Source organism: Leptonychotes weddellii, chromosome 1 (assembly GCF_054177405.1).
Source record: "Leptonychotes weddellii isolate Sample4059 chromosome 1, ASM5417740v2, whole genome shotgun sequence".
Taxonomy (NCBI): domain Eukaryota; kingdom Metazoa; phylum Chordata; class Mammalia; order Carnivora; family Phocidae; genus Leptonychotes; species Leptonychotes weddellii.
In genome coordinates, this window is record NC_138369.1 from 71165154 (window position 1) to 71175925 (window position 10772).

Genomic DNA, 10772 nt, shown 5'->3' on the forward strand with positions numbered 1-10772 from the left:
TTCTCTGGCCCCTCCTCATTTTAGGGATGTTACATGGAGATAAAACAAGTGCACACAGCTCTAATGAGAGGCTTAAAAAGCAATGATCTAACTGGCCCTATCTAATTAAAGGAAGTAGTTTTGGAGGATTCTGTGAGGTGCACAAAGGATGTGTCAAAGAGAAATCTTTGGTTGAATGGAGTATGTGGACTGGGAAATTTTAGGAATATTGCAAATCTGTTGTCTTTTCTCCCAAAGCTGTTATAATGAGGGTAAATAAATTGGATGTTTATGAATATGCATTGCCTCTTGTTCCAACTGGCCATTGTTAGATGGAAGAAAGCCCAAGGATGGGAAAAGAATAGAGTCCACTGCTTTGATTACATTCTTTACCCCTGCTGATGCTGAGGGTTTAGTCTCTCCCAAGGGGTTAGCTATTTGCTTTTCAAAAGTGCTTTTCATTCTCTATTCTAATTGTTGGTTTATTTCTTCTGCCTTCTACCTTAGATGTAAAGTCCTGGAGAGCTAGGACCATGACCTTAACTTAATCTTGCTTACAGCTACAAGAACTGGCATATAGTTGGTACTCAGAAATATACATTGATTGATATGTTCCTATTTTTAGTGTTCATTAAAAGTTTTGCCATTTTGAAATATCTTGAGCAAAGTAAGGAGAGCACTAGGAGAATTCAAAAACCTAAGCTTAGTTTCTTTATCACTATTTCTTAAAACTTTATTTTTAACCTCTAGAGACCAACTTCTAGAGGTCTTTATGATTTATGCCTTGCTATTACTCAGGGACTTTCTGATTTTTTTAGGGAGACTATTCTTAGACTGCTGTTCATTGCCTTGAGGGAGGTCCCTCAGATTTTTCAAAAAACGAGTGTAGGTGAATTTCTACCCTGGAGAGGAAGTGGATGGTGGTGTAATTGGCAAGCTGACATTTCCTTCTTTGAACATATTCATCTGGCTACGTGAGGGGGAAGGGGAGTCCTAACAGTGAGGTGCCTTAAAATAAGAGGAATAATATATAGACCCTGGAGAGTGAAATGATAACTTTGGATTGTAGCACAGTTGGTCCCTTCAGAAATAAGTGAAGACAATTTAATAGATCAAATCGCCCTTAGGCTACTAGCCTTGACTGAAGGTATTTGCATATACAGGAAAAGAAGATAACAAAAAGAAGTGGCTGGTCACTGGTTAATGTAGGAAAGGAAGGTCAGAGATAGAGGGACTCTATCCATGCCAACAATCTCTAGAGTAAAAGAAATCCGATATCTTGGTAACTAACATGAGCACTTGATACCAAATGCATGTATGTTTCTATTGTGGAAATGGATATTTGGGACTATCATTTGTCTGCTAACAACGAAAGCAAGAATTATATAATTAATTTCCCTACTTTAGTCCCATGTTCACCATGCACTCTTAGCTCTACAAGGAGTTCTCTCTTGGAAGAGAATGTGCTTATCACAACAGAATGGGCATTCTAGGCTGATTGAAAGTACTATACCTTATTGTGAATATAATAATTGGTATCTTGTTTATCCATCATTTTCTTTGTTTAATGTAAGCTTGATTCTCCTGGTGGTCTCTCTACTTTGATATTTACCTTCCTTCACATTCTGGTTTCTATACTCTGTACCAGGAAAGTATTTAATGTGATTATTCATGAAAGTGAACTAAAACATTACTGCAGAAACTAGTACATGATTACCATATATTTACTTCACATTTTAAGAGTAGATCATCCTGTGCCTTTCAAGAAGTTTGTGTACCTTCTTATGAGTCTCCATATTTTATTTTATTTTTTTTAAAGTACCTTAATTTATTTTTTATAAAAATGGAGAAAACTGCACCTACATATTGGTTGTGGCAGTAATGAATAATAATGTAGATTCTGTTGCTGAGCCTTAAATTCTGCAAATTTGTCAAAGTCAAAATTGATCCTCCTGTATCCATGCTCAATATATGGTACAGCATATCTGTCAATCTTTCTTCACTCATAGTTGAGGAACCTTTTTATTAATTTTAATTATAAAAATAATTAATTTAATTAATTTTAATTTACATGAAACAACAGATATACGAATAAGTTGAGGGAAGTCTTGAAAGGTAGATTTAGTGGAGATTCACAAAAAATTCACATTTCATGCACAAAGAAAGTGCAATCCTGCCTGTGTCACTGTTTCTTCAGAATCTATACTAGCAGATTTCAATTGTCCCACAGTCAAAAAATTTTAAATACAAATGAAAACTTCAAGTGGTCATTTAGAATGACAAAATTGAAATAATTCAAGTTCTTTTTTATTCATCTTTATAATCACTGTGTTTTCATTCTTTATTTCACATCTATTGTTTTTTTAATTAAAAAAATTTTTAATTTAAATTCAATAATGTGTGATGTATTATTAGTTTCAAAGGTAGAGGTTAGTGATTCATCACTCTTATATAATACCAAGTGCTCATTACATTATGTGCCCTCCTTAATGTCCATCACCCAGTTACCCATCACCCCAGCACCCTCCCCTTCAGTCACCCTCAGTTTGTTTCTTATGATTAGGAGTCTCTTATGGTTTGTCTCCCTCTATGATTTCATCTTGTTTTATTTTTTCCTCTCTTCCCCTATGATTCTCTGTTTTGTTTCTTAAACTCCACATATCATTGAGATGATACGATAATTGTCTTTCTCTGATTAACTTAACACCTCTGGTTCCATTCATGTCATTGCAAATGACAAGATTTCATTTTTTTTTGATAGCCAAGTAATATTCCATTGTATATATATACACCATTTCTTCTTTATCCATTCATCTGTCAATGGACATCTGGGCTCTTTCCATAGTTTGGCAATTGTGGACATTGCTGCTATAAACATTGGGGTGCAGGCCCCCCTTCAGATCACTACATTTGTATCTTTGGGGTAAATACCCAGTAGTGCAGTTGCTGGGTCAGACGGTAGCTCTATTTCAACCATTTGAGGAAACTCCATACTGTTTTCCGGAGTGGCTGCACCAGCTTGCATTCCCACCAACAGTGTAGGAGCATTCCCCTTTCTCTGCATCCTCACCAACATCTGTCGTTTTCTGACTTGTTAATTTTAGCCATTCTGACTGGTGTGAGGTGGTATCTCATTGTGGTTTTGATTTGTATTTCCCTCATGCTGAGTGATATGGAGCATTTTTTCATGTGTCTGTTGGCCATTTGGATGTCTTCTTTGGAGAAATGTCTCTTCATGTCTTCTGCCCATTTCTTGATTGGATTATTTGTTCTTTGGGTGTTGAGTTTGTTAAGTTCTTTATAGATTTTGGATACTAGCCCTTTGTTTGATATGTCATCTTCTCCCATTCTGTCGGTTGTCTTTTGGTTTTGTTGACTGTTTCCTTTGCTGTGCAAAAGCTTTTTATCTTGATTAAGTCCCAATAGTTCATTTTTGCCTTTGTCTCCCTTGTCTTTGGAGATGTGTCTAGCAAGAAGTTGCTATGGGCTGAGGTCACAGAGGTTGCCGCCTGTGTTCTCCTAGGATTTTGATGGATTCTTGTCTCATATTTAGGTCTTTCATCCATTTTAAATCTATTTTTGTGTGTGGTGTAAGGAAATAGTCCAGTTTCATTCTTCTGCATGTGGCTGTCCAGTTTTCCCAACACCATTTTGAAGAGACTTTTTTTCCATTGGATATTCTTTTCCTGCTTTGTAGAATATTAGTTGACCATAGAGTTGAGGGTCCATTTCTGGGTTCTCTATTCTGTTCCATTGATCTATGTGTCTGTTTTTGTGTCAGTACCATACTGTCTTGATGATTATAGGTTTGTAACAGAGCTTGAAGTACAGAATTGTGATGCCACCAGCTTTGGTTTTCTTTTTCAACATTCCTTTGGCTATTTAGGGTCTTTTCTGGTTCCATACAAATTTTAGGATGATTTGTTCCAGCCCTGTGAAACAAGTTGATGATATTTTGACAGAGATTGTATTGAATGTGTAGATTGCTCTAGGTAGCATAGACATTTTAGCAATATTTATTCTTCTAATCCATGAGCATGAACATTTTTCCATTTCTTTGTGTCTTCCTCAATATTGTTCATAAGTGTCCTATAGTTTTCTGAGTACAGATCCTTTGCCTCTTTGGCTAGGTTTATTCCTAGGTATCTTATGGTTTGGGGTGCAATTGTAAATGGGATTGACTCCTTAATTTCTCTTTCTTCTGTCTCATTGCTAGTGTATAGAAATGCATCTGACTTCTGCCTTGATTTTATATCCTGCCACTTGACTGAAATCCTGTATGAGTTCTAGCAATTTTGGGGTGAAATTTTTTGGTTTTCCACATAGAGTATCATGTTGTCTACAGAGAGTGAGAGTTTGACTTTTTTTTTGCTGATTCAGATGCCTTTTATTTCTTTTTGTTGTCTGATTGCTGAGGCTAGGACTTCAAGTACTTCAAGAGCAGTGGTGATTGTGGACATCTCTGCCATGTTCCTGACCTCAGGGGAAAAGCCCTTAGTTTTTCCCTATTGAGAATGATATTTGCTTTGGGCTTTTCGTAGATGGCTTTTATGATATTGAGGTATGTACCCTCTATCCCTACACTCTGAAGAGTTTTAATCAAGAAAGGATGCTGTATTTTGTCAAATGTTTTTTCTGCATCTATTGAGAGGATCAAATGGTTCTTGTCCTTTCTTTTATTTATGTAGTGTATCACATTTATTTGTAGATGTTGAACCAACCTTGCATTCCAGGAATAAATCCCACTTAGTCATGGTAAATAATCTTTTTAATGTACAGTTGGATCCTATTGGCTAGTATCTTGGTGAGAATTTTTGCATCCATGTTCATCAGGGATATTGGTCTGTAATTCTCTTTTTTGGTGGGGTCTTTGTTTGGTTTTGGGATCAAGGTAATGCTGGCCTCATAAAAAGAGTTTGGAAATTTTCCTTCCATTTTAATTTTTTGAAACAGCTTCATAAGAATAGATATTAATTCTTTAAGTGTTTGGTAGAATTCCCCTGGGAAGCCATCTGGCCCTGGACTCATAGAGTTTACTGGGAGATTTTTGATTACTGCTTCAATTTCCTTGCTGGTTATGGGTCTGTTCAGGTTTTCTATTTCTTCTTGGTTCAGTTTTGGTAGTTTATACATCTCTAAGAATGCATTCATTTCTTCCAGATTGTCTAATTTGTTGACATATAGTTGCTCATTATTTGTTCTTATAATTGTTTCTATTTCTTCGGTGTTGGTGATGATCTCTTTCATTCATGATTTTATTTATTTGGGTTCTTTCTCTTTTCTTTTTGATAAATCTGGCCAGGGTTTCTATTTCATTGATTTCTGCTTTAATCTTTATTAATTCTTTTCTCCTGCTGGGTTTAAGCTTTATTTGCTCTTCTTTCTACAGCTGCTTTAGGTGTAAGTTTAGGTTGTGTATTTGAGATCTTTCTTGTTTCTTTCTTTTTTTTTTTTAAAAAGATTTTATTTATTTATTTGAGAGAGAGAGAATGAGAGAGAGCACATGAGAGGGGGAGGGTCAGAGGGAGAAGCAGACTCCCTGCCAAGCAGGGAGCCCGATGCGGGACTTGATCCAGGGACTCCAGGATCATGACCTGAGCCAAAGGCAGTCGCTTAACCGACTGAGCCACCCAGGCGCCCCTGAGATCTTTCTTGTTTCTTGAGAAAGGCTTGTATTGCTATATACTTCCCTCTTAGGACTGCCTTTGCTGAATCCCAACGGTTTTGAACAGTTGTGTTTTCATTTTCATTTGTTTCCATGCATTTTTTAAATTCTTCTTTAATTTCCTGGTTGACCCATTCATTCTTTAATAGGATACTCTTTAGCCTCCATTTATCTGAGTTCTTTCCAAATTTCCTCTTGTGATTGAGTTCCAGTTTCAAAACATTGTGTTCTGAAAATATTCAGGGAATGATCCCAATCTTTTCGTACCAGTTGAGACCTGATTTGTGACCCTGGATGTGATCTATTCTGGAGAATGTTCCATGTGCACTTGAGAAGAATGTGTATTCTGTTGCTTTAGGGTGGAATGTTCTGAATATATTTGTGAAGTCCATCTGGTCCAGTGTCTCATTCAAAGCCCTTGTTTCCTTGATGATCTTCTGCTTAGATGATCTGTGCATTGCAGTGAGTTGGTTGTTAAAGTCCTCTGCTATTATTGTATTATTTTTGATGTGTTTCTTTAATTTTATTAATTGGCTTATATAATTCGCTGCTCCGATGTTAGGGGCATAAATATTTATAATTGTTAGATCTTCTTGTTGGATAGACCCTTTAATTATGATAGACTATCCTTCCTCATCTCTTATTATAGTTTAAATTTGGTTTAAAATTTAATTTGTCTTATATAAGGATTGCCACTTCAGCTTTCTTCTGATGTCCATTAGCATGATAAATAGTTTTCCATCCCCTCACTTTCAATCTGGAGGTGTCTTTGGGTCTAAAATGAATCTCTTGCAGATAGCATATCAATGGTTCTTGCTTTTTTATCCAATCTGATACTCTGTGTCTTTTGATTGGGGCATTTAGCCCATTTACATTCAGAGTAACTATTGAAAGATATGAATTTAGTGCCATTTTATTACCTTTAAAGTTACTGTTTCTGTATATTGTCTCTGTTCCTTTCTGGTTTGTGTTACTTTTGGGCTCTCTTTTCACTTAAAGGATTCCTTTTAATATTTCTTGTAGGGCTGGTTTGGTGATCACAAATTGTTTTAGTTTCTGTTTATCCTGGGAGCTTTTTATCAGTCCTATTTTCAATGACACACTAGTTGGATAAAGTATTCTTGGCTGCATATTTTTCTCATTTAGCACCCTGAATTTATCATGCCAGTCCTTTCTGGCCTGCCAGGTCTCTGTGAATAGGTTTGCTGCCAACCCCATGTTTTCTACCCTTGTAGGTTACAGACCTCTTTTCCTGAGCTGCTTTCAGGATTTTCTCTTTATCTCTGAGATTTGCAAGTTTCACTATTATATGTTGGGTGTTGACCTATTTTTATTGATTTTGAGGGGGGTTCTCTGTGCCTCTGGACTTGAATGCCCATTTCCTCCCCCAGATTAGGGAAGTTCTCCACTACAGTTTTCTCCAGTATACCTTCTGCACCTCCCTTTCCTCTTCTTCTGGAATCCCAATTATTCTAATATTGTTTTTGCTTTATGGTATCATTTTTCTCTAGAATTTTCCCCTCATGATTCAGTAATTGTTTATTTCTCTTTTTCTCAGCTTCTTTATTCTCCAACATTTTGTCTTCTATTTCGCTAATTCTCTCTTTTACCTCATTTATCCAAGCAGTTAGAGCCTCCATTTTTGATTGCACCTCATTAATAGTCTTTTTGATTTCTACTTGGTTAGATTTTAGTTCTTTTATTTCTCCAGAAAGGGACTCTCTAGGGTCTTCTATGCTTTATTCAAGCCCAGCTGGTATCTTTATAACTGTTATTCTGGGAAACTCTAGTTCCAATCTTACTCATGTCCATACTGATTAGGTCCCTGGCAGTTAGTACTCCCTCTTATTTTCTTTTTTGAGGTGAGTTTTTCTGTCTTGTCATTCTGTCCAGAGAAGAATAGATGAACAAGAGAAAAAAAATACTAAAATGGCAACAACAATCTCAGAAAAATATACAGTAAACAAATCAGAAGAGACCCAAAACCGAAAAAAAAAAATTTAAAAAAGAAAAAATATATATATACACAAAATAAAATTAGATACATTGAAAAGATAGAATGTAACTGTAAACATGAAAATAAAAAAGATTCTAACAACAACAAAAAAGATGAAGAAGAAAAAAGAGAGAGAATATGATCAGACCAGAGGCATACACTAGATTCTGCATGTATTTTGGTCTGTTTGTTAGAAGAAATTGCATACCACGGGGCGCCTGGGTGACTCAGTCATTAAGCGTCTTCCTTTGGCTCAGGTCATGATCCCAGGGTCCTGGGATCGAGCCCTGCATCAGGCTCTCTGCTTGGAGGGAAGCCTGCTTTTCCATCCCCACTCCCCCTACTTGTGTTCCCTCTCTCACTGTCTCTCTCTCTGTCAAATAGATAAAAAAAATCTTAAAAAAAAAGAAACTGCATCCCAAAATTGTAAAGAAAGAAAACTATTTTGTGTGTGTGTGTGTGTGTATATATATATATAATACAAAAATAAATTAAATACAACAAAAGGATAGAATGTAACTGTAAAATGAAAACTAAAAATGTTTTTAAAAAGGAGTTGTAAAATAAGAAATTGGTTGAAAAAGGAAAGAAAAAAATTAAAATTGAAAGACTAAAGAACCGTGGGGGGGAAATACCTGAATTCTATATACTATTTCCCTGTAGCACTGGAGTTCTGCAGTTCTCTATGATTGGTAAACTTGGTCTTAGCCGGATGTTCTTGCTGATCTTCTGGGGGAGGGGCCTGCTGTGCTGATTCTCAAGTGTCTTTGCCCCGGGTGGAATTGCACCACCATTGCCAGGGGTCCTGGCTAAGTAAGTGGCTCCAGATTACTCTTTGTGGCTTTTGTTCCCTGAAGGCTTTTTTTTTTTTTTTTTAAGATTTTATTTAGGGCGCCTGGGTGGCTCAGACGGTTAAGCGTCTGCCTTCGGCTCAGGTCATGATCCCAGAGTCCTGGGATCGAGTCCCGCATCGGGCTCCCTGCTCCTCGGGAGCCTGCTTCTCCCTCTGCTTCTCTCTCTCTCTCTCTCTCTGTCTCTCATGAATAAATAAATAAAATCTTTAAAAAAAAATATTTTATTTATTTATTTATTTGAGAGACAGAGAGAGAGAGAGAGAGAAAGCATGAGAGGGGAGAGGGTCAGGGGGAGAAGCAGGCTCCCCGCCGAGCCGGGAGCCCGATGTGGGACTCGTTCCCAGGACTCCGGAATCATGACCCGAGACGAAGGCAGTCGCTTAACAAACTGAGCCACCCAGGCACCCTCCCTGAAGGCTTTTCACACAGCGTTAAAGCATGAGAATGAAAATGGCAGCCTCCCAAGTGGGGGCCCCACTCCTCAGTGCACCCTCAGGGAAAAGCAGTCATTCACTCCTGTCTCCCTGGTCTCCATCTGCACTCCGTGTTCACCCAGCCTGTGACTGAGTGTTTCTATCTCAGGCACACGACCCCATTTTGAGTCTCCAAATGCTGCAGACTCCTGTGGTATGGTTGCTTCTCCCAGGGAAGAAGTGGGGGTCTCACCTCAGTTCTTCTGCTCTCTGAGCCCCTGCTTGGAGAGCAGTTGCAGTCACCCAGTCGTGCCATGGTTTATGGTATTTGGCAACCCAGAGCAGAGAGCCCACTCCTGGGCTTACTGATTGCAGCTGGCTTCCCTGCTCTGATGCCTGGGACCTCTGCAACACTTAGGCACTCCTGTCTTCCTGTGACCCCAGGGCTCCTGAGACCACACCGTCCACCTAGGACTCCACTCCGCTTCAACACCTGAACACCTTTCAGGCCTGGACGTCCCTCACTGGAGCAGACTTCTAAAAGTTCTGATTTTGTGCTCTGCTGCTATATCACTTTCCAGTGCCGACTTATGGCAGCTCCCTCCCCCCATGGTTTATCTTCTGATATATCACCTTGGATTCACTTCTCTGCACCTCCTACCTTGCAGAAAATGGTCGCTTTTTTTTTTAAGATTTTATTTATTTATTTGATATAGAGAGACAGATAGTGACAAAGATAGTGAGAAAGAGCACAAGCAGGGGGAGAGGCAAAGGGAGAAGAGAAACAGGCTCCCTGTGGAGCAGGGAACTGGACGTGGGGCTCGATCCCAGGACACTAGGATCATGACCTGAGCGGAAGGCAGACGCTTAACGACTGAGCCACACAGGCACCCTAAGTGGTCGCTTTTCTATTGTAGAGTTGCAGCTATTCTTTTCTTAGATCTCTCGTTGAGTTCACAAGTGTTCAGAATGATTTGATAGCTATCTAGCTGAATTCCTGGGATCAGATGAAACTAAGGTCTCCTACTCCTCTGCCACCTTGGACTATTGGGGCAGGTTTCCATATTTTAAAATGTTAAAGACTTCAATTATGTCTCCTAGTAGCTCTTATGTATTTGTTATTTATTATGTTAATTAGTTATGTATGTATTATTTCATCTGATCCTCACACCAACCAAGTAATGTAGCTGGAACTGATTTCTATTTTTACATGAGGTTCTAAGAAGGTGTTCTTATTTATTCAAAATCATGGGTTGATGTACTGGATAAGTAGAAATTGAAAACAAATTTCTGTATCTAAGACCAATAAAATGTCCACATGTCAAATGATGTATCAGATTGGGGAAAGGCATAGAAATTTCTCCACATCAGTCTTGATGAAGGATCCCACTGAATATTCTCTGTGGTCACAGTTCTAACCTTTGAAGAATCATAACCCCATTACATTATACGAAACAGAGGTTGCTGGCTTAATTTTATTTGGCTCACTTCCCAGTTACTCTCTTAAATATTTACCTAACAAGGAGAAATCACTATTTAAAATTAGTATTTTTGAGAGGGAAGACCCTGGTAAAGGAAATCTTAGGTTTCTGCTGGCCTTTTGTGTTGCCAACAAAATAGATTGGCCATTTGATATATTTAACACATGATCAGTTTGGGACTCATCCAACATAAAGTAGATTTGGCAGTAAACTTAGAAATAATAGCCAGAGAGAACTGAATATACTAATAAATGGTAAGAAAAACTGGTAGATTTCAGGGACATTTCAACAGGGAGTAGGAAATGAGAAGTAGGAGAGAAGAGCGGTATTGAGAAATTGGCTGGGGAGCACCTGGGTGGCTCAGTCAGTTGAGTGTCCAACTCT